Consider the following 24,238-nt stretch of genomic DNA (forward strand, 5'->3'; position numbering starts at 1 on the left):
AGGTTCTTCCAAAGCAGCTTCTAAGCTTTTCTCCCACAGGAGAGAGGGAGGTTATTCTTTCTCTTATCTTCCATTCTACATTCCTCCTTGGGCAAAATCAACATTGGACAGAGCTGATCACAGATGAGGTGTGACTAGAATGGGTTCTAGGAGGGCCAGAGGCAGGGGGATGGACAGAATGACGTCTCCATGCTGCTACCCACCCTGGAATTTGGAATCAGCCTCCCACCACCCCTTTGTCTCTAAGCCTGGTTCTCCCTTCATGGGCAGTAATGGACTTGGATCTTGATATGTGTTTTTATCTGATTAGGTAATGGTGTTCAGAACGTTGGTTTTCAATTCATGAGCTGAGAAGGTGAAAAAGAGGCTGAGAGTAGACTGAGAGGCCTATAGCTCTAGAACAGAAGCGGAATCAGAAAGAAGCCCATTAAACCAACCTGGTGTGCTTCTCTTCTCCCTGGCTTCCTCCTGCTTCCTCTCACCTGCGCTCATCTCCTGTTTTTTATCATCTCTCCTCCCCCATCTTGTAATAGTTTTCCTTAAACTGCTTTGAAGTAGATTAGTCAGTGTACTGGGATCTGACAACATAACTCCAAAACACTCAGGCAGTTAATCTACAGCTGGGCCACTGAGCCATAGCCTGAGTCCTCTGTGTGTCCCTGAACACTGTCCACCACTAAGCTAGGCTTCTGGTTGCAAGTCATAGAAATGCAACCTGAATTAGTTTAGACAAAAAAAAAAAAAAAAAGAAAAGAATTTATCAGCTCACAGAATCCAAGGGAGTGTCAAACAACCAACCTGCAAGGGAGTACGGACACAGCTGGTGTCAGGAGCTAGTGGAACCAGAGGCAAAGAGTTTTTCAAATACTTTCAGCTCTTCCTCTTTTCTCCCACTGATGACTGAAAACCTGGCCACTAGCAGATTCTGTATTCTCCATGCCCACCTCCTGTGATGAATGGGTTCTCATTCTCAATTCCAGGTAGGAGATCCCAGGAAAGACCTCTGCTGTCCTTCCTAGGACAGTGATCTGGCTAGGGGTCAGAGTAATATACCTGACAAGACCAATAGGGACTTACACTTGGGTTTTGAGAGCAATTCCTGGAGAAGGGGAAACCAGTGGGAGCCAGGCAGCCTCCCAAGAGGCCTCCACCTCAGGTCTTGAGGGCAGGAGCTGGGCAGCACTGGGCTCTGCAGGTTCTCATAATGGGGGCAGAAGTGGATATTTCCCTCTGCTTAACAATGCCCCTGGAGCAAGTTGCGTACTCCATCTGTCTGCGAGCTCCAAGGAGCACTGCCCAAAATAAAAAGCTCTAATTAGCAATTCCTGCAATCCAAAGCAAAACAATGTATTTGTTTCCTGGAATAATCTGGAGCCATATTTGGCTTGGCAACCAGTGTGTCCCACACATGCATGTGGTGTGCCATGTGAAGACTCCAGCAGGGACCTTTCCTCAGTCAGGGCATGAGGGGGAAGGTCCCAGGGGCCGCTGCCCAGATAGCAGCAAGCTGGGGCCCAGAACAGAACCGGCTTTATCAATCATGTACAGCAGGTTTCTGAAACAGGGAGGTAAGGAATGGAAGGAACGTCAACAGGACTTCTAAATCCAGTCCCCATAAAGGCCAGACTAGGCACACACGGCCTGCAGGGTCATAGAGAATCCCATAATAGAGTAGTGACCTCAAGCCTGGAGTCAGGGGAACAGATTCCAACTCAGCTCTGCTGTTAGCTTGTTCTGTGACCTTGAACAAATTCCCAATCTTTCTGGCCTTGCATTTCCTCACCTGTGAAAATGGGAGTATGTTATTTGCTCTACCTACAGTCTGAGGACTGAGAGCTAGAATTAACAAATTCGGCAGCCAAAGCACAAGCACTTTCTGTAGCAATGAGAGGTGATGTGAGAAGCAGTATATCCAGTTAAGAAATAGTGGATAAGGAAAACATAGGCAGAACACTCTATGACATAAATCACAGCAAGATCCTTTTTGACCCACCTCCTAGAGAAATGGAAATAAAAACAAAAATAAATAAATGGGACCTAATGAAACTTAAAACTTTTGCACAGCAAAGGAAACCATAAATGAGACGAAAAGACAACCCTCAGAATGGGAGAAAATATTTGCAAATGAAGCAACTGACAGAGGATTAATCTCCAAAATTTACAAGCAGCTCGTACAGCTCAATATCAAAAAAACAAACAACCCAATCCAAAAATGGGCAGAAGACCTAAATAGACATTTCTCCAAAAAACATATACAGATTGCCAACAAACACATGAAAGAATACTCAACATCATTAATCATTAGAGGAATGCAAATCAAAACTACAATGAGATACCACCTCACACCGGTCAGAATGGCCATCATCAAAAAATCTACAAATAATAAATGCTGGAGAGGGTGTGGAGAAAAGGGAACCCTCTTGCACTGTTGGTGGGAATGTAAATTGATACAGCCACTATGGAGAACAGTATGCGGATTCCTTACAACACTAAAAATAGAACTACCATACGACCCAGCAATCCCATTACTGGGCATATACCCTGAGAAAACCATAATTCAAAAAGAGTCATGTACCACAATGTTCATTGCAGCTCTATTTACAATAGCCAGGACATGGAAGCAACCTAAGTGTCCATCAACAGATGATTGGATAAAGAAGATGTGGCACATATATACAATGGAATATTACTCAGCCATAAAAAGAAACGAAATGGAGTTATTTGTAGTGAGGTGGATGGACCTAGAGTGTGTCATACAGAGTGAAGTAAGTCAGAAAAAGAAAAACAAATACCGTATGCTAACACATATATATGGAATCTTAAAAAAAAAAAAAGGTTATGAAGAACCTAGGGGCAGGATGGGAATAAAGACACAGACCTACTAGAGAATGGACTTGAGGACACTGGGAGGGGGAAGGGTAAGCTGGGACAAAGTGAGAGAGTGGCATGGACATATATACACTACCAAATGTAAAATCGATAGCTAGTGGGAAGCAGCCGCATAGCACAGGGAGATCAGCTCAGTGCTTTGTGACCACCTAGAGGGGTGGGATAGGGAGGATGGGAGGGAGGGAGACACAAGAGGGAAGAGATATGGGGATATATGTATATGTATAGCTGATTCACTTTGTCATAAAGCAGAAACTAACACACCATTGTAAAGCAATTATACTCCAATAAAGATGTTAAAAAAAAAAAAAAAAAAAGGAAATAGTGGATAACCCTGACAACCCCAGATGTGCTCCCTATGTTTTCTGGGCACCGCCTTATACGGGGGTGGGATTGGTCACCATGACCTGAATTTTTTTTTTCAGTATAAAACAACATCCATTTTATTCTATCTCATTATTTTTGTGGGTAAGGAATTTGAGTAGGGCTTGCTTAGCCAGCCCATTTTTCTGCTCCACATGGCTTTTTTAAAAAACCATTAAAAAAATTGAAGTATGGTTAATTTACAACATTGTGTTAGCTTCAGGTGTACAGCAAGGTAGTTCACACACACACACACACACACACATATACATGTGTATATATATGTATATACATATATATATTCTTTTTCAGATTCTTTTCCACTAGAGGTTATTACAAGATACTGAATATAATTCCCTGTGCTGTACAGTAGATCCTTATTGTTTATCTATTTTATATATAATAGTGTGTAGATGTTAATCCCAAACTCCTAATTTATCTCCGCCTCATCCCCTTTGGTAACCATTAGTTTGTTTTTTATGTCTGTGAGTCTTTTTCTGTTTTGTAAATAAGTTCATTTGTATCATTTTTTTAGATTCCAAATATAAGTGATATCATATGATATTTGTCTTTCTCTGTCTGACTTACTTCACTTAGTGTGATAATCTCTAGGTCCATCCATTTTGCTACAAATGGCATTATTTCATTCTTTTTTGTGGCTGAGTAATATTCCATTGTATATATGTACCACATCTTCTTTATGCATGTATCTCTCAGTGGACACATAGGTTGCTTTCATGTCTTGGCTATTGTAAATAATGCTGCTATAAACATTGGGGTGCGTGTATCTTTTCAAATTAGAGTTTTCTCCACATAAATGCCCAGGAGCACTATTGCAGGATCAAATGGCAACTCTATTTTTAGTTTTCTAAGGAACATCCATACTGTTCTCCATAGTGGCTGCACCAATTTACATTCCTATCAACAGTGTAGGAGGGTTCCTTTTCCTCCACACTCTCTCCAGCATTTATTATTTGTAGACTTTTTAATGATGGCTATTCTGACTGGTGTGAGGTGATACTTCATTGTAGTTTTGATTTGCATTTCTCTAATAATTGGTGATATTGAGCATCTTTTCATGTGCCTGTTGGCCATCTGTATGTCTTCTTTGGAGAAATATCTATTTAGGTCTTCTGCCCTTTTTTTTTTTTTTTTTTTTTGACCATGCCACACAGCATATGGGATCTTAGTTCCCCAACCAGGGATGGAACCCGTGCCCCCTTCAGTGGAAGCATGGAGTCTTAACCACTGGACCACCAGGCAAGTCCCTCTTCTGCCCATTTTTTTATTGTTTTTTTTTTTTTATATTAAGCTGTATGAGCTGTTTGTATATTTTGGAAATTAATCCCTTGTCAGTAGCATTATTTGCAAATATTTTCTCCCATTCCATAAATTGTCTTTTTGTTTTGTTTATGGTTTCCTTTGCTGTGCAAAAGTTTTTAAGTTTAATTAGGTCCCTTTTTTTTTTTTTTTTTTCAATTTCCATTACTGTAGGAGATGGATCCAAAAAAATATCACTGTGATTTATGTCAAAGAGTGTTCTGCCTGTGTTTTCCTCTGGGAGTTTTATAGTATCTGATCTTACATTTAGGTCTTTGATCCATCTCAAGTTTATTTTTGTATATGGTGTTACAGAATGTTCTAACTTCATTATTTTACATGTAGCTGTTCAGTTTTCCCAGCAGCACTTACTGAAAAGACTGTCTTATCTCCATTGTATATTCTTGCCTCCTTTGTCATAGATAAGTGCATGGGTTTATTTCTAAGCTTTCTATCCTGTTTCATTGATCTATATGTCTGTTTTTGTGCCATTACCATACTGTTTTGATGACCGTAGCTTCGTAGTATACTCTGAAGACCATGACCTAAATTTTTTTTTAACATCTTTATTGGAGTATAATTGCTTTACATTGTTGTGTTAGTTTCTTCTGTATAACAAACTGAATCAGCTATACGTATACATATATCCCCATATTCCCTCCCTCTTGCGTCTCCCTCCCACTGTCCCTATCCCACCCATGACCTAAATTTTATGACTAGCTATTTTCTTCTAATCCTTGCTCTCCTTCACTCATTTATTCATTCATCTAAATATTTATTGAGGACTTAGCTTATCAATACTTAAGTAGATTATTACAGAAATGTGTGATGCATGTGAAACTAGGGGAAGGACAGGGTGGTTTGGGATCATAGAATGAGGCAGAAGGTAGTTATCTAGCCAAGAAATTTGGGGGAAGCTTCCTCAAGGAAGTGACATTCTAATTGAGACCAGAAAGATGAGTAAAAAGTTAGCCAAGAAAAAAGGAAAAGTTGAGTGGGGAGAATGTTCTAGGCAAAGGGATAGCATGTGAAAAGGCCAGAAGGTAAGAGAAAGAGGGGTGGAGGAGAGAGAAGGATTCAGGGAACTGACAGAAGGCCATGATGGCTGGAGCATAAGGTGTAAAAGAGGCTAGGTAGTGGGGAAGTGGGGTCAGGCTGGAGAGATGGGCAGACTCAGGATCATAGAGGACCTTTTTTTTGAATTTTTGAATTTTATTTTATTTATGTTTTTATACAGCAGGTTCTTATTAGTTATCCATTTTATACATATTATTGTATATATGCCAATCCCAATCTCCCAATTCATCACAGCACCACCCCACCCCACCCCCGCCACTTTCCCCGCTTGGTGTCCATATGTTTGTTCTCTACATCTGTGTCTCAATTTCTGCCCTGCAAACTGGTTCATCTGTACCATTCTTCTAGGTTCCACATTTATGCGTTAATATACGATATTTGTTTTTCTCTTTCTGACTTACTTCACTCTGTATGACAGTGTCTAGGTCCATCCACCTCACTACAAATAACTCAATTTCGTTTCTTTTTATGGCTGAGTAATATTCCATTGTATATATGTGCCACTTCTTCTTTATCCATTCATCTGTTGATGGACACTTAGGTTGCTTCCATGTCCTGGCTATTGTAAATAGTGGTTTTCTCAGGGTATATGCCCAGTAGTGGGATTGCTGGGTCATATGGTAATTCTATTTTTAGTTTTTTATGGAACCTCTATACTGTTCTCCATAGTGGCTGTATCAATTTACATTCCCACCAACAGTGCAAGAGGGTTCCCTTTCCTCCACACCCTCTCCAGCATTTGTTGTTTGTAGATTTTCTGATGATGCCCATTCTAACTGGTGTGAGGTGATACCTCATTGTAGTTTTGATTTGCATTTCTCTAATAATTAATGATGTTGAGCAGCTTTTCATGTGCTTCTTGGCCATCTGTATGTCTTCTTTGGAGAAATGTCTATTTAGGTCTTCTGCCCATTTTTGGATTGGGTTGTTTGTTTCTTTAATATTGAGCTGCATGAGCTGTTTATATATTTTGGAGATTAATCCTTTGTCCATTGATTCGTTTGCAAATATTTTCTCCCATTCTGAGAGTTGTCTTTTTGTCTTGTTTGTAGTTTCCTTTGCTTTGCAAAAGCTTTTAAGTTTCATTAGGTCCCATTTGTTTATTTTTGTTTTTATTTCCATTACTCTAGGAGGTGGATCAAAAAAGATCTTGCTGTGATTTATGTCAGAGTGTTCTTCCTATGTTTTCCTCTAAGAGTTTTATAGTGTCCGGTCTTACATTTAGGTCTTTAATCCATTTTGAGTTTATTTTTGTGTATGGTGTTAGGGAGGGTTCTAATTTCATTCTTTTACATGTAGCTGTCCAGTTTTCCCAGCACCACTTATTGAAGAGACTGTCTTTTCTCCATTGTATATCCTTGCCTCCTTTGTCATAGATTAGTTGACCATAGGTGCGTGGGTTTATCTCTGGGCTTTCTATCCTGTTCCATTGATCTGTATTTCTGTTTTTGTGCTAGTACCATATTGTTTTGATTACTGTAGCTTTGTAGTATAGTCTGAAGTCAGGGAGTCTGATTCTTTCAGCTGCGTTTTTTTCCCTCAAGACTGCTTTGGCTATTCGGGGTCTTTTGTGTCTCCATACAAATTTTAGGATTTTTTGTTCTAGTTCTGTAAAAAATGCCATTGGTAATTTGATAGGGATTGCATTGAATCTGTAGATTGCTTTGGGTGGTATAGTCATTTTCACAATATTGATTCTTTCAATCCAAGAACATGGTATATCTGTCCATCTATTTGTATCATCTTTAATTTCTTTCAGCAATGTCTTATAGTTTTCTGCATACAGGTCTTTTGTCTCCCTGGTAGGTTTATTCCTAAGTATTTTATACTTTTTGTTGCAATGGTAAATGGGAGTGTTTCCTTAATTTCTCTTTCAGATTTTTCATCATTAGTGTATAGGAATGCAAGAGATTTCTGTGCATTAATTTTGTATCCTGCAACTTTACCAAATTCGTTGATCACCTCTAGTAGTTTTCTGGTAGCATCTTAAGGATTCTCTACGTATAGTATCATGTCCTCTGCAAACAGTGACAGTTTTACTTCTTCTTTTCCAATTTGTATTCCTCTTATTTCTTTTTCTTCTCTGATTGCCATGGCTAGGACTTCCAAAACTATGTTGAATAATAGTGGTGAGAGTGGACATCCTTGTCTTGTTCCTGATCTTAGAGGAAATGGTTTCAGTTTTTCACCATTGCGAATGATGTTTGCTGTGGGTTTTTCATATATGGCCTTTATTATGTTGAGGTAGGTTCACTCTATGCCCACTTTCTGGAGAGTTTTTATCATAAATGGATGTTGAGTTTTGTCAAAAGCTTTTTCTGCATCTATTGAGAGGATCATATGGTTTTTATTCTTCAATTTGTTAATATGGTGTATCACATTGATTGATTTGCGTATATTGAAGAATCCTTGCATCCCTGGGATAGACCCCACTTGATCGTGGTGTATGATCCTTTTAATGTGCTGTTGGATTCTGTTTGCTAGTATTTTGTTGAGGATTTTTGCATCTATATTCATCGGTGATATTGGTCTGTAATTTTCTTTTTTTGTAGTATCTTTGTCTGGTTTTGGTATCACAGTGATGGTGGCCTCATAGAATGAGTTTGGAAGCTTTCCTTCCTCTGCAATTTTTTGGAAGAGTTTGAGAAGGATGGGTGTTAGCTCTTCTCTAAATGTTTGATAGAATTCACCTGTGAAGCCATCTGGTCCTGGACTTTTGTTTGTTGGAAGATTTTTAATCAGTTTCAATTTCATTACTTGTGATTGGTCTGTTCATATTTTCTATTTCTTCCTGATTCAGTCTTGGAAGGTTATACCTTTCTAAGAATTTGTCCATTTCTTCCAGGTTGTCCATTTTATTGGCATAGAGTTGCTTGTAGTAGTCTCTTAGGATGCTTTGTATTTCTGCGGTGTGTGTTGTAACTTCTCCTTTTTCATTTCTAATTTTATTGATTTGAGTCCTCTCCCTCTTTTTCTTGATGAGTCTGGCTAATGGTTTATCAATTTTGTTTATCTTCTCAAAGAACCAGCTTTTAGTTTTATTGATCTTTGCTACTGTTTTCTTTGTTTCTATTTCATTTATTTCTGCTCTGATCTTAATGATTTCTTTCCTTCTCCTAACTTTGGGTTTTGTTTGTTCTTCTTTCTCTAATTCCCTTAGGTGTAAGGTTAGATTGTTTATTTGAGATTTTTCTTGTTTCTTGAGGTAGGCTTGTACTGCTTTAAACTTCTGTCTTAGAACTGCTTTTGCTGCATTCCATAGGTTTTGGATCGTCGTGTTTTCATTGTCATTTGTCTCTAGGTATTTTTTTATTTCCTCTTTGATTTCTTCAGTGATCTCTTGGTTATTTGGTAACATACTGTTTAGCCTCCATGTGTTTGTGTTTTTTATGTTTTTTTCCCTGTAATTCATTTCTAATCTCATAGCATTGTGGTCAGAAAAGATGCTTGATATGATTTCAATTTTCTTAAATTTACTGAGGCTTGATTTGTGACCCAAGATGTGATCTATCCTGGAGAATGTTCCGTGCGCACTTGAGAAGAAAGTGAAATCTGCTGTTTTTGGATGGAATGTGGTATAAATATCAATTAAATCTCTCTGGTCTATTATGTCATTTAAAGGTTGTGTTTCCTTATTAATTTTCTGCTTGGATGATCTGTCGATTGGTGTAAGTGAGGTGTTAAAGTCCCCCACTATTATTGTGTTACTGTCGATTTCCTCTTTTATAGCTGTTAGCAGCTGCCTTATGTATTGAGGTGCTTCTATGTTGGGTGCATATATATTTAAAATTGTTATATCTTCTTCTTGGATTGATCCCTTGATCATTATGTAGTGTCCTTCCTTGTCTCTTGTAACATTCTTTATTTTAAAGTCTATTTTATCTGGTATGAGTATTGCTACTCCAGCTTTCTTTTGATTTCCATTTGCATGGAATGTCAGTTTCCATCCCCTCACTTTCAGTCTGTATGTGTCCCTAGGCCTGAAGTGGGTCTCTTGTAGACAGCATATATATGGGTCTTGTTTTTGTGTCCATTCAGTGAGCCTGTGTCTTTTGGTTGGAGCATTTAATCCATTCATGTTTAAGGTAATTATTGATATGTATGTTCCTATTACCATTTTCTTAATTGTTTGGGGTTTGTTTTTGTAGGTCCTTTTCTTCTGTTATGTTTCCCACTTAGAGAAGTTCCTTTAGCATTTGTTGTAGAGCTGGTTTGGTAGTGCTGAATTCACTTAGCTTTTGCTTGTCTGTAAAGCTTTTGATTTCTCCATCAAATCTGAATGAGATCCTTGCCGGGTAGAGTAATCTTGTTTGTACGTTCTTCCCTTTCATCACTTTAAATATGTCATTTAAATATGTCATTTACTCCCTTCTGGCTTGTACAGTTTCTGCTGAGAAATCAGCTGTTAACCTTATGGGAGTTCCCTTGTATGTTATTTGTCGTTTTTCCCTTGCTGCTTTCAATACTTTTTCTTTGTCTTTAATTTTTGCCAAATTGATTACTGTGTGTCTCAGTGTGTTTCTCCTTGGGTTTATGCTGTATGGGACTCTCTGCGCTTCCTGGATTGGGTGGCTATTTCCTTTCCCATGTTAGGGAAGTTTTCGACTATAATCTCCTCAAATATTTTCTCAGGTCCTTTCTCTCTCTCTTCTCCTTCTGAGACCCCTATAATGCAAATGTTGTCACGTTTAATGTTGTCCCAGAGGTCTCTTAGGATGTCTTCATTTCTTTTCATTCTTTTTTCTTTATTCTGTTCCTCAGCAGTGAATTCCACCATTCTGTCTTCCAGGTCACTTATCTGTTCTTCTGCCTCAGTTATTCTGCTCTTGATTCCTTCTAGTGTATTTTTCGTTTCAGTTATTGTATTGTTCACCCTGTTTGTTTCTTCTTTAATTCTTCTAGGTCTTTGTTAAACATTTCTTACATCTTCTTGATCTTTGCCTCCATTCTTTTTCCGATGTCCTGGATCATCGTCACTATCATTATTCTGAATTCTTTTTCTGGAAGGTTGCCTATCTCCACTTCATTTAGTTGTTTTATCTTTTTCCTTCATCTGGTACATAGCCCTCTGCCTTTTCATCTTGTCTATCTTTCTGTGAACGTGGGTTTTGTTCCACAGGCTGCAGGATTGTAGTTCTAAGAGGCTTGTGCAAGTTTCCTGATGGAAGGGACTGGTGGTGGGTAGAGCTGGCTGTTGCTCTGGTGGGCAGAGCTCAGTAAAACTTTAATCTGCTTGTCTGCTGATGGGTGGGGCTGGGTTCCCTCCCTGTTGGTTGTTTGGCCTGAGGCAACCCAACACTGGAGCCTACCTGGGCTCTTTGGTGGGGCTAATGGCGGACTCTGGGAGGGCTCACACCAAGGAGTACTTCCCATAACTTCTGCTGCCAGTGTCCTTGTCCTCACGGTGAGACACAACCACCCCCCGCCTCTGCAGGAGACCCTCCAACACTAGCAGGTAGGTCTGGTTCAGTCTCCTATGGGGTCACTGCTCCTTCCCCTGGGTCCCAGTGCGCACACTACTTTGTGTGTGCCCTCCAAGAGTGGAGTCTGTGTTTCCCCCAGTCCTGTCGAAGTCCTGCAATCAAATCCCGCTAGCCTTCAAAGTCTGATTCTCTAGGAATTCCTCCTCCTGTTGCCGGACCCCCAGGTTGGGAAGCCTGATGTGGGGCTCAGAACCTTCACTCCAGTGGGTGGACTTCTGTGGTATAAGTGTTCTCCAGTTTGTGAGTCACCCACCCAGCTGTTACGGGATTTGAGTTTATTGTGACTGCGCGCCTCCCACCATCTCATTGTGGCTTCTCCTTTGTCTTTGGGTGTGGGGTATCTTTTTTGGTGAGTTCCAGTGTCTTCCTGTCAATGATTGTTCAGCAGTTAGTTGTGACTCCAGTGCTCTCGCAAGAGGGAGTGAGAGCACGTCCTTCTACTCCGCCATCTTGAACCAATCTCTCTCTAGAGGACCTTTTAAAGCATGTTTAGCATCTGGACTCTACCCCTAGGGCCATAAGATGCCTTTGAAGAGGTTTAAGCTGTGTAGGAGATGCAGGTTTTATTTTAGAAAAATCAATCTGCCTCCTGTATGGAAGGTGACCTGGAGGGGAGGTCAGTTAGGAAGGAGGCTGCTGTAGTAATTCAGGTGAGAGAAGTGCATGAGGCCTGAACCCTGGTAGCAACAGGAAAGGAGAAGCTTTCAGAATCAACAGCCATTTAGGAGCTAGTCTATAGTGGACATATGTGGGTGCTTAGCTACACATGGGGCAGAAGGGAGAGGAAGGAATCAGGGTTGACTCTTGGGTTCTAGGTTTGACAATGAGGTAGTCATTTATTTAGGTGGAAAATCAGCAAGAAAAACAGAGTCCTCCAACCAAACAAAAGTGTTTTATTTATGGAGCTATAATTCACGTACAGTAAAAGGAGCAACTCTTAAGTGTACAGTTTAATGACTCTATACCCACATCAAGATATAGAACATTTATATCCCCCAGAAAGTTCCCTTGTGCCCCTTTCCAATCAGGGTAACCACTTTTCTCAATTCTATCCCGATAGATTAGTTTTGCCTGCTCTTGAACTTCGTATACATGGAATAATTCAGTAAATACTGTTTTGTGTCTGACTTCTTTTTCTCAACACAATGTCTGTTAGAGTTATCCACTCCATGTTTTGCATGTATCAATAGTTTATTCATTTTTTTGGTAATCACTGACTAATATGCCATTGTTTGAACATACCACAGTTTGTTTATCCATTCTCCTACTGATGGAAGTAGGTTTTTGTTGTTGTTATTGTTTGCTTTTATGTTTGTTTGTTTTGAGGAATCCAAAAGGAAAATGATTTAGAAATGAATGACAATGAAAAGATGTAACAGGGGCTTCCCTGGTGACACAGTGGTTAAGAATCCGCCTACCAACACAGGGGACACGGGTTCAAGCCCTGATCCAGGAAGATCCCACATGCCTTGGAGCAACTAAGCCATGCACCACAACTGCTGAGCCCGTGTGCCACAACTACTGAAGCCCGTGCACCTAGAGGCCATGATCTGCAACAAGGGAAGCCACCGCAATGAGAAGCCCGTGCACCACAATGAAGAGTAGCCCCCGCTCGCTGCAACTAGAGAAAGCCCGAGCACAGCAACGAAGACCCAGTGCAGTCAAAAATAAATTAAAAAATATATATATAACAGTTATAAACTCTTATGCCCTACTATATAGCATCAAAATATATAAATAAAACTGAATAAAAGATCTCATTTACTTCAGCAAAAAAAAAAAAGAAATTTTGTAAAAATTTAGTAATAAACTCAAGAATGTGTAAGATGAATATGAAGAAAACTATAAAAATTTCCTAAAGGACATTAAAAAATAGAATAAGTGGGGAGATATGTTTTTTTGGATGGAAAGACTCAATATTATAAGTATGTCAATGTGTCAGTGTCAGTGGGTTCTCTGTGAAGCAGACATTGAGATGGAGTTAGGAGTACACAGGGTTTATTTGGGAGTAACATATGTGACAGACAAAAGAGAGGCAGGAGAGCCTCAGCTTGCAATGCATATCTGACAGGGTTTCAGTCAACCCAGTGATGAGTTCCAGAGCGAAAAAATGCGCATTACAAGAGTCTTGCCCTGGGAAGACGTGGCCAGTTCCCTGATACCCCCTCTGTACTCAGTCACTGGTGGGAGCCTTCCTGGAAAAGGCATGGCCTTGGCTTGAAAGCTGAGGTGAACCTTAAAGGTGCTAATGGCTGGAGGCTCAGCTATATCTGCACTCCATGCAGCTGTACAGCACGTTCTTTCCTGAAGCAAAACTTAAGGGGCACACCTCCATAGCTGCCACAGTTAGTTCTCCCCAAATTAATCTGTAAATTTAATGCAGTTCCAATAAAAAATGCAAAGATGACATGATTATGTACAGGAAAAAATCCAAAGGAATAAACAGATGAATTATGAGAAATTATGAGACTTTATAAAAGTTTCTTGTTACAAAGTCAACATATAAATATCTATTTTTCTATATATCAGCAAGAATGAGTTAGAAAATGAAATGTAACAGGATAAGAAAACAAAGCAGAATTTTAAAAATTGAATCATTTTCCAAAAACAAAAATATGAAGTACTGAAGTATAAATATAACAAAAAAGTAAAATATAAAGAAATTGTTAACATTTTATTGAGAGACATTATACAAAGCTTAAATTAAGCGGGGCAATCTATCATTTTCATGTATTGAAAATTAAGAAATTTTAAGATAACAGACTTCCCCAAATTCATTGATAGTGAAAACAAACAAAATAATGTTTTTTTGAGTTCTTGATAAGTTGATCATGAGGTATTTATGAAAATGCAAAGAACCAAGAGCAGTTAAGATGCTTTTTGAAAAGAATAAGGATGGGTGGGTCATGCTGCTTAATATCAGAACATATTATAAATCTAGAGTAAATGGTGTAGTATTATCATAAGTAGTAGGGGAATGTATCCATGAATACACACACACACAAAAAATGCCAATAAGGTGTGGGGTTTTTTAGGAATTGGGGTGCAATTTAACAAATTAATTCTGAAGTATGTTTGGAAGAATATGAGAGAGTAATCAAGAGAATTTTAAAAATTATGACTAATGCTCTATTAAATATCAAAACCTATTAAAATAATGTAGTGTTTGAACAAGGGATACCCAAATAAATCAGTGGAATAGTTAAGAAACCAACCCACATATATATGGAATTTAGAATATGATAAAAGACAAATTGTCACAGTAATGACAGAAATTTGATTATTGACTAAAAGGCATTGAGAGAACAGGGTAGACCTGTAGAGGAAAAAGTAGAATACATATTTTATAAGATATTCAAAGTAAATTACAGACATATTAAAAAATATAAGAAACCTAAAACTATAAAATGGCAAAAGAAAATTGTATGGGAGAATATTTTTATAATCTTGGCATGAGGAAGGTCTTTGCAAGCATGAAATAAAACTTGGAAGAAAAAAATTGGCAAGTTTGTCTATGTGAAAATTTTAAATGTTTGAAAAAGCCTTCATAAAATTTAAAACAAAGGACAGTCTTGGAGAAAAAAAATCTCTCTATATATTTTATAGACATGGCTTAATACCTACAAATAAATTTAAAAAGACAACCCAGTAGAAAGATAGCCAGAGGATATGACAGGCAACTTAAAGAAGGAACAATACAAATGATAAAGAGATAAAAGATGTTCAACCTCATTGTTAATAAGATAAATGAAAATCAAACAGAGATGTAAGAGATGAAGATTTTTACCTTTCAGACAGGCAAAAGCTTAAAAGGTTAATAATATTCACATTGGCATTAAAAAAGAATGAAGTGTATCTAAACAGAGAGAGTTATTTGTGATAATGCTTATTATTATACATTTAAGTTTTTAAAATATTGTTAAGTTTAAAAGCAACACAGAACAATATATACATAAAATGATCCCATTTTTGAAAAACAATTTATGTGTATGTGTTTCTGGTGTGTGTGTTTGCATATTCATACAGGAAGGCCTTGAAGGACACATATCAAACTGTTAAGAGTATTTAACTCTGGGGAAGTGTTGTGGAGGGATTTCTACATTTTACTTTATATAACTCCTTGTTTGAATTTTTAAACATTAAAAATGGCTTTAAAAATCAAGAAAAACGGTAAGAATTTCCTTTGATTCAACAGCTACACTTCTACATCTCCACGCACCACAACTAGAGATCCTGTGCACCACAATGAAAGATCCTGTGTGCCACAACGAAGATCCTGCATGCTGCAACTAAGACCCGACGCAGCCAAATAAATAAATAAATATTTTTGAAAAAATTGTTAAAGCAGCAACAGTCATTTATTTTGCTCACAAATCTGTGATTTGGGCAGGGCTTGGCAAGGAAAGCTCATTGGAGGGGCTCTACTGAAGGCTAACTATGCACTTTCAAGAGGGCTCACTCATATAGAGGGCAAATTGGTCCTGGCTGTCAGCTGAGTTGCTTCTTCCTATACCCGTGGGCCTCTCCTCACAGCACAGTGGTTGGGTTCCAAGGATGAGTGTGTGTGTGTGTGTGTGTGTGTGTGAGAACATCTTTATTACTTACCTTCAGAAGTCTGTAGCATCACTTCTGCCATACTGTAGTAAAGACAGTCACAAAGATCCACCCAGGTTCAACCCTCTCAGGTTCAAGGGGAGGAGACTTAGATACAACCTCTTGATGGAAGAGTGGCAAAGTTCTAGAAGAGCATGTGGGATGGAAATATTGTGGCCATTTTTAGGAAGTACAATCTGCCACATTCCTGCTCTGAAACATAACTGATACAGTTAATAACAAAGTTGCTTTTCTTTTTAATCCTTAAGAATAAAAGGTTAAGCTAAAATTAAATTCAACAGAAAGTATTAAGTCTGAAAATATCTAAACAAGTAACATTTTAAAGGAGTATACAAGAAAAGAAAAGAAAGGGTAGATTTTTACAAGATTAATTTTTTTAAATAGAAAGCCTAAAATATAGAAGCAAATAGTTTTCTAAAGAATAAAGTTTAATACATAGGATGTGAAGGTAAAGGAAAATAACAAAGAGAAGGTAGAATTAGAACAGGAGTCCCCAACCCCCGGGCCATGGACCGGTACTGGTCCATGGCCTGTTAGGAACCAGGCCGCACAGAAGGAGGTGAGCAGTGGGCAAGCGAGTGAAGCTTCGTCTATGTTTACAGCTGCTCCCCATTTCTCGCATTACTGCCTGAGCGCCGCCTCCTGTCAGGTCAGCAACGGCATTAGATTCTCATAGGAGCACCAACCCTACTGTGAACTGCACATGAGAGGGATCTAGGTTGCGCACTCCTTATGAGAATCTAATGCCTGATGATCTGAGGTGGAGCTGAGGCAGTGATGCTAGCATGGGGAGCGGCTGCAAATACAGATTATCATTAGCAGAGAGGTTTGACTGCACAGAGACCATAAAAAATCAATTACTTGATTGGGAAGAAGAAAATATTGAAAATGTGATTGGAAATATTTAGTCTGTCTCCTTCTTTTAGAAAATTAAAGAATGGTGGGTGTGGTGGTGGGGTTCAATGGGGGATGAGGCCCCTGCCCACAGCTGCTTTCCTATAGGGCCCCCCCCCGCAAGACCAAGGGAACCTGTTTTCCAGTGGCTGTCTGCTCACCACCAGGGTGGGGTCTGTGCTGGAGGTGTGCTTCATCTCTGATGTAGAACCAAGAAGTGTTAGTGGACCCACAGAGAGACAGAGCCCCAACCCACTGCCTCAGTAGTACACGTTTTGACCAATTGAATGAATTGTCCCTGGATTAAATGGAATGTGGGGATAGAGAGATGACGGGCAGGTGTGGGGCACTGAGGCTGAATGCCTAGAGGCTAATCCTAGCTAACACTGATGAGGGCTAACTGTATGCTAGTATTTGTCAACTCATTTCCTGCTCATCTCAGCTCTAAGAGGTAGGTGATATTATTGTCCACATTTTACAGAAAAGAAATCTGAGGAACAGAGTTTAAATTTTAATCCAATATTAAGGAGCTAGGAAGTGGAAGATATGAGACATAAATGCAGAAGTTGGATTCCAGACCATGTCCCTGGCCACTACAGTCTGATGACTATACTTCTCACATCCCAAGCAGCACCTTCCTACCAGTATCTTGACCCAGACCCCGATTTGCCTTTCCAACCAGGGAGCCTCCTACCCTGCACCAGAGCTGCCCCTTCACAGACAGCTTCCCAGGTGGTGGGTCCTAGGACAGATGCAGCCTTTCGTCTTTCCCAGCATCTATGCCCGACCCTCCTATCATTTTGGCCATGTTAGCTTCATCCTTGGGCCTTCTGGAAAGCCCAGAGTGTGATTCAGATTTAGAGGCTGCCCTTCCTCATGCCCCTTGTTTTCGTTGCTTCTCATCCACCCTTTCTAAGCCTTCGAGCATATGGTATCCCTGTCTCTCTTCTCCAAGCCCCTCACTCATGGACTTCTCCGATGAGGCTCTCCCTGGCTTTTCCTCCGGGTCCCAGCATAAAGTGACTCAAATTTCCAAACTAGTCCTTCCCCTTCTCACTGTGCATTCATTGTCCTCCCCCCTCTCCCCAACCCCCCACCCCCCTGTTTTTAATTCCTGGTCAAATTCTGTGTTTTTGTATAAAACAGCTATCCGTGTAGACACCTATCTCCCCAGTGAGACTCCAAATTCCTTGAGGGCAGGCACTGCTCCTTATTCATGTTTGCAACCTTTTCAGCACCCAGCCTGGGCCTGGCACACCTTAGACGCAATGCACGTTTGTCCAGGTGACTTGCCAGAGGGGTGCAGGTTATTCTTGGCCCCACAGTTTACTTGTCACTCATCAAATGCCCTTTACTTTTTTCTTGCTTGAATGGAGTGAAAGCACCCTTCTCTACATTCATGTAGTCATTTAATAACTGGTGTTCCAGTCTTTCCTAATCATTCCTGAATAGCAAGCTCATGAGAGTTCTAGGATCTGGGTCCATTCACCTCACTTTGCTCATTACTGAGACTCACATCATGGCAACTATTTGTGTGGAAACACTTTTGAAGATATTTAAAGGGATATTTTAACCAAATGGATTGAGGGAGCTGATGAAGCAGAAGATCTGCCTACTATATTGCCATTTTCTAAGTTAGGAAATGCCCACCCCAACCCCACTGTGGTCCCCTTCAGGATTTGGAGGGGTGGTGGGAGAAATGTTTATAATTTTCACATCCAACACAAAATAGGATTATAGAGATGTTTACTCTTTTATCAATCTAGTATTTTCTAAACATTAAAAAAAATCCCATTTAAAAGATAGGAACATGGAGTTGCTAAAGGCTGACTCTTCCGCCCTACCCCTCATCCTCCTTTATAATTTACTTTTATTTAGTTAATTTTAATAATGTAATAAGCACCCATAAACTCACTACTCAAAACAAAACCTGGCCCTTGGCAGTACTCCACATCTGACTGTGTGGTCCCCCATCCCATGCCTTCACCTCCCCTCACCCAAGGTGACTTTCCATGCTACACTCAGATCAGGTTTGGAGTCAGGGACCTGCCTTTCCATACTACTTTCTCATCTGTTCCCATTGTCACCAATAGGGCAAATCTACTTTAGCAGGCTTAACATCTCAAAATGTCCTTAAATGGCCTCACTTGGCAGAGAATAAAGCTCAGATTAAATGCTACTTCTTGTAGGATAATTTTCTATGTTTAACAGGAGCTCAAATATAGCTGAGATATTATTCATCTTGAAGCCATCACCCACTAATTTGGATATAACTTCTTTTGTCATATTCCAGAAATTCTTCTCTCTAGGATAGGACCAGGGCCGCTGACTAAGAGATCCCCACCCCACACTCCCTGCCCACCTCCTCTCCAATACCGATTAGTGTTTTTCCCTCAGCCTCTGCCATGGGGCATAATGGCTCCTGAGTGACAGTCTCCATCTAGGCTCATAATTTAGAGAATTTAGAGGCTGCTGCATGGAGTGACACATACTGCCATTAGTCACTCCTCCCAGCACTGAGTTAGTATCATGTTTCACAGGTACAGACACCAAGTAGGAGTCATAAGACGCACACCCAGACTTGAAGAGGGGATAAAAAGAATGATACATGTTGTGGAACCCTTCTTGGGGAGAGGGTCTCTTAGAATAAAAATGAATTCTGGGATATAGAAAACAAACTAATGGTTACCAGTAGGGAGAGGAAATGGGGGAGGGACAAGATGGGTACAGGGGATTAAGAGGTACAAACTACTATGTGTAAAATAAATAAGCTACAAGGATATATTGTACAGCACAGGGAATATAGTCAATATTTTATAATAACTGTAAATGGACTATAACATTTAAAAATTGTGAATCACTATGTTGTACACCTGAAACTAATATAATATTGTCAATCAACTATACCTCAATTAAAAAAATGAATTCTGGGAGATGATTTGAATTAGCAGGATAAAGCCCTGTTTGTCTTATAGATGTTTTACTCTGAAGAATCTGCAAGACCTAAAGTTATCTAGACTTGAAGTGCTATAAGGAGGCTCCATCTGCCACCAAGAGAATGCAGTCTCTAAGACATTGACCACAAGGGGCTCTGTCAGAGTGGAACTGGAGCCTGAAGCCTGTAGGTAGGGTGAGAGTGGGGGTGGGGTGGGATAGGTGGGAACAGAGGAGCAGAAAGAGAAGAGGGAGGGAGCCAGGGAAAGAAGGGCCTTGGGACTTCCCACCTAACGCTGATTCAGTCTGCACTGAAGGGCTGTATTAAGGAAAAAGTAAGGACATGTTTATCATTCTCTGGGTTCTTGGTGTCATCATGGCTGGCCACAAGAAAGATTGTTTCTTTCTGGTCAAGACATTGAAGGACATAAGAACAGGGTGACATAAGGAAGAGCATAAGCATGGGCAAAGGTTTGGGTTGGTTCCTGCAAGCCAGAGCTCTTCTAAGATGTTGTGCTAGTGGATATGGCTTACGATGGGCCCTGTGGTAGGGAGCTCTGTAGGTGGTACCCAGCCCACAATTGCTCCTTGTCTGAGAGCTGCCCCCAAATCATAGCAGCATGGCCCAGCAACCAGATCTGTGTTCTTTAAATCTTCCCCAACGTAGGTGATTGGCCCAGAGGAGAACAGGTCCAGGTTGGGCCAATTGTATCTTATCTTCTGATAGGATCTGTAATGTGAAACAGAGAGACACATGGAATGGGAGTCCCTAGAGCCAAGTCACATCAGTGGTGATGTTCTAGAGGGAAATGGATCCTTCAGCCTCAGTCAGGCTTTCAGGCCAACATCTTTTTATTTATTTATTTAGCTGCGCCAGGTCTTAGTTGCCGCACGCGGGATCTTTGTTGCCCCATGCACGTTCTTCATCGCGGCATGTGGGATCTTTTTTACTTGCGGTGTGCGGGGTCTTTTTTAGTTGCGGCATGTGAACTCTTAGTTGCAGCATGTGGGATCCACTTCCCTGACCAGGGATCGAACCCGGGCCCCCTGCATTGGGAGCACAGAGTCTTAGCCACTGGACCACCAGGGAAGTCCCCAGGCCAACATCTTGACCTTAACCACCCGAGACTTTCACCAGAGCCAGAACCACCTACTTAAGCTACCCCTGAATTCCTGAGCCATAGAAACTGTGTGAGATAATGTTTTTTGTTGTTTCCAGCTGCTAAGTTTTGGGGTGATTTGTTATACACCTAAGTACATATGTATATGCATCTAAGATGTATCAACTAGGAACGTTTTTGGCAGCAATTAACAGAATGCCTGACCACAGTAAATCTTGAGGACATTTAGAGGTATGAGTTTCCTAGAGCTGCCTTAATAATGTCCCACAACCCGGGTGGCTCAGAACAGCATAAAGTTGTTGTCTCACCTGTCTGGAGGCCAGAAGTCTAAAATCAAAGTGTCAGTGGGGCTATCCTCCCTCTGAAGGAGCTAAGTAAGGATTTGATCAGGTTTTCTCCTGGCTTCTGATAGCCTCAGGCATCCCTTGGCTTGTAGATGGCTGTCTTCTCCTTGTGTCTCTTCACATTGTATTCCCTCTGTGCGTGTCTGTCTTTGTGTTCAAATTTTCCCTTTTTATAAGGACAATGGTCATATTGGATTAAGGCTCACCCAGATGACCTCATTTTAACTTGATTACCTCTGTAAAGACCCAAAGAAGGTCACAATCTGAGGTATTGGGCGTTAGAACTCCAACATATCTTTTTCTGGAATATAAAATTTAACCCAAACAAATGTTTACATATCAAGAAGTCTGGAGGCAGATCTCAGGACTTGTGTGGAATTCATTAGTGTAATTCCTAACCTTTGACCAAGGAAAATGAAATGACTTCTCTGATCAATAAAGCTGGGTAGAATAATCTGAGTACCTGTTTTACTCCAGCTTTTTTCCCTCATGACAGTCAGCTGCCAGCAGAAAGGTCATGTGTTCTTCAATGCTATTTCTCATGACAAAACTTATATGGGAATGGGCCTTGCCCCTGGATGAGCCTTCAGTTTTGGAATGTGCAATCTCAGAAACCTGGGCATCTGATACATTGGCCAGAAACATTTAGAAACAACCTAAGAGTGGATGTGGAGGAACAAAATGTTCATATGGAAAAGGTTTGGGTGGGCCAAGATGTGTGGTTTGTCTTGTACTCTAGTTATGGAGGTTTGTTAAAGGAGGAAGGACTTTTTCTGCAGCTCGTTTTTTAATTTTATGACCCAGGTGACAGGCTTTTAGCTGCCTATATGGTATTTAGTTCTTAAAGTGACTGTAACTGATGGAGGTTTTGTCTGTAGCTGAGTGACTGTTTCAATGGAGCAGTGGTTCTCAACCTTGAATGTGGATAGAATCGCCCAAAGGGCTTGTTAAAACACACTTCATTGTTCTCTTTCCCACAAAGGAATACTCTGAGGCAGGATTTTTCCACATGGCCTACCTGGAAGATATCCTGTATGGCTGAGCAACCAGCCATGTTTCCTGTGAAGCTGTGGCCAGCTTGCTAGTGCAGCAACTTGGGTTTGCTCCCCTCCTTACCTGCCTTGCTTCCCATTTTCCCTCACTCTTGGTGCCCTGGGCTTGTCTCTCTCAGTAAAGCACTAGCACATAAGCTTTGCCTCTGGGTTGTTTTCTAGGCAACTGGGGCTAAGAAAGGGCTGAAAGGGAAATGGAAATTAAGGGATTATATGTAGGTGGATTCTCCCCACAGAAATGACTTAACACAAAAGTCATAGCTTTTAGCAAAACAACCCCTATCAAGTCTGAACACCCTGTAAGCCTGGGCTCAGCTGGGGATGTGGGGACTAGAGTTTGGATTTCCCATTTGTGTCCCAGTGGGAACCAAGAGCAAGAGATCAGACTCCTTCTGGTCTACAGCTACCAAGTTATGTAACCCTGGGAAATTCACGTAGTTTCTTTGAGTCACAATTTTATCAAATCACAGGTGCTGAGAATTGAAGGCTCATTTTACAAAAAGGTGTGTGTAGTGTGAAGAGCACTGGACTGAGAACCAGGAGAGGTTACTAGACTTTCTGAGCCTTAATTTCTACCTCTATAAAGCAAGGTGGTACAACAATGTAACCAGCAACCAGAGGAAGAAATAAAATATTAACCTGCACATAAAATAAAAACAAAAACAAAAATGAGGTGGCAGGAATAAATAAACTTCAAGACTTCTCACTCTAAATTGTGAAATTAAAGATTTTGAGACTTACTTGGGGTCATAGCATGAAGAAATCGGGAACTAAACCTGCCTTTCCCTGCCCCCAATCTGGGATTCCAGTTTTATTGCTTGAGACTTGAATGTGCTCACTGTCTTTGACTCTTTAGCTCTGCTCTCCTCTTGACTCTTTGGGGTTGGGCTATGTAGGTTTGGGACTATGTGGGATTTGAGGTTGGACTAAGTGTTTCAAGACCTTCCCAAACCTGTGGGGACATTGTTTATAACACTGTATACTTTGTGTTTTGTTTTTGATGTGGACCATTTCTAAGGTCTTTATTGGATTTGTTACAATATTGCTTCTGTTTTATGTTTTGGTTTTTTGTCCACAAGACATGTGGGATCTTAGCTCTCTGACCAGGAATCGAATCTGCACCCCCAGCATTGGAAGGCAAAGTCTTAACCACTGGAGGACCAGGGAAGTCCCTAGCACTGTGTACTTTGGAAAGAGCTTTTAAATATATTATCTGGCCAGGACCCGACAGTCTGCTAAGAACTACGTATTTATATCTACTTTCCAGATGAGAAATTGACTCTTGGAAGAGTTAAGGACTCAAAGTCCCAAGGCTGGTGAGTTAGGGGCAGAACTGGGTGAGAATCCAGGTCACCTGACTTCCAGCCACAGGCTGTTTACTCACAAATGTAGAGGGTTCTGGGGAGAATTAGAGTGGCTCAATGAGGGGAAGAAAAATGTAGTAGGAAGGAGTTGAAGTATGGCTCAAAGGAGAAGAAAAGAGGAGGGGTTTCCCTGCCTGGCTCCTCTTCCCTGCTGTCGAGCCAGGTTAATGCCTCTGTTTTCTTTCAATCACCTCTTTATTACTATAGAAGCCATATGGGCTCATCATAAGTGATTCCATTAGAACAGAAGGATAGAAAGTAACATGTCAAACTCTTCTGCTCTCACCCATCTCAAGAGTCCTCTCAGAATGTCTCAAGAGTGTCTGGATTAGTGTTGCCACCTTTCCATGGTCCCTGGCATGGATCATGGACTCTTGAAATGTTTGTGAAAATATTGAGGTTCATCCCACATGTCCCCTACTTCAATTTGGGGTGGGATTTTAGAGTCCGGATCATAGCACATGTCCCTTATCCATCCTGGGATCCCCTCAGCTACACGTGGAAGTGGGAAACACAGCATCACATGAGTAATAGTGCACAAGTAGATGTCACCTGTAAGAAACAGGGCTTAGTTCTGAAAATCTAGGAGGGGCTTCCTATGCCCTCTCTTCTAAACTGAGAAAAATTGAGCCTGCAGAGCCTACACTCTCCCCTCCCTCCCACAGATCCAGGCAGACAAGACAGAACAGGATGGTTGACCAGAAGGACAGCCAAACCTGCTCTCTCACTGCATGAAGGCAGGGAGTGGAAGAAAGAGTAGAGCCCAAACTCGCACCTGTTACA

This window comes from Eubalaena glacialis, chromosome 14 (assembly GCF_028564815.1).
Source record: "Eubalaena glacialis isolate mEubGla1 chromosome 14, mEubGla1.1.hap2.+ XY, whole genome shotgun sequence".
Taxonomy (NCBI): domain Eukaryota; kingdom Metazoa; phylum Chordata; class Mammalia; order Artiodactyla; family Balaenidae; genus Eubalaena; species Eubalaena glacialis.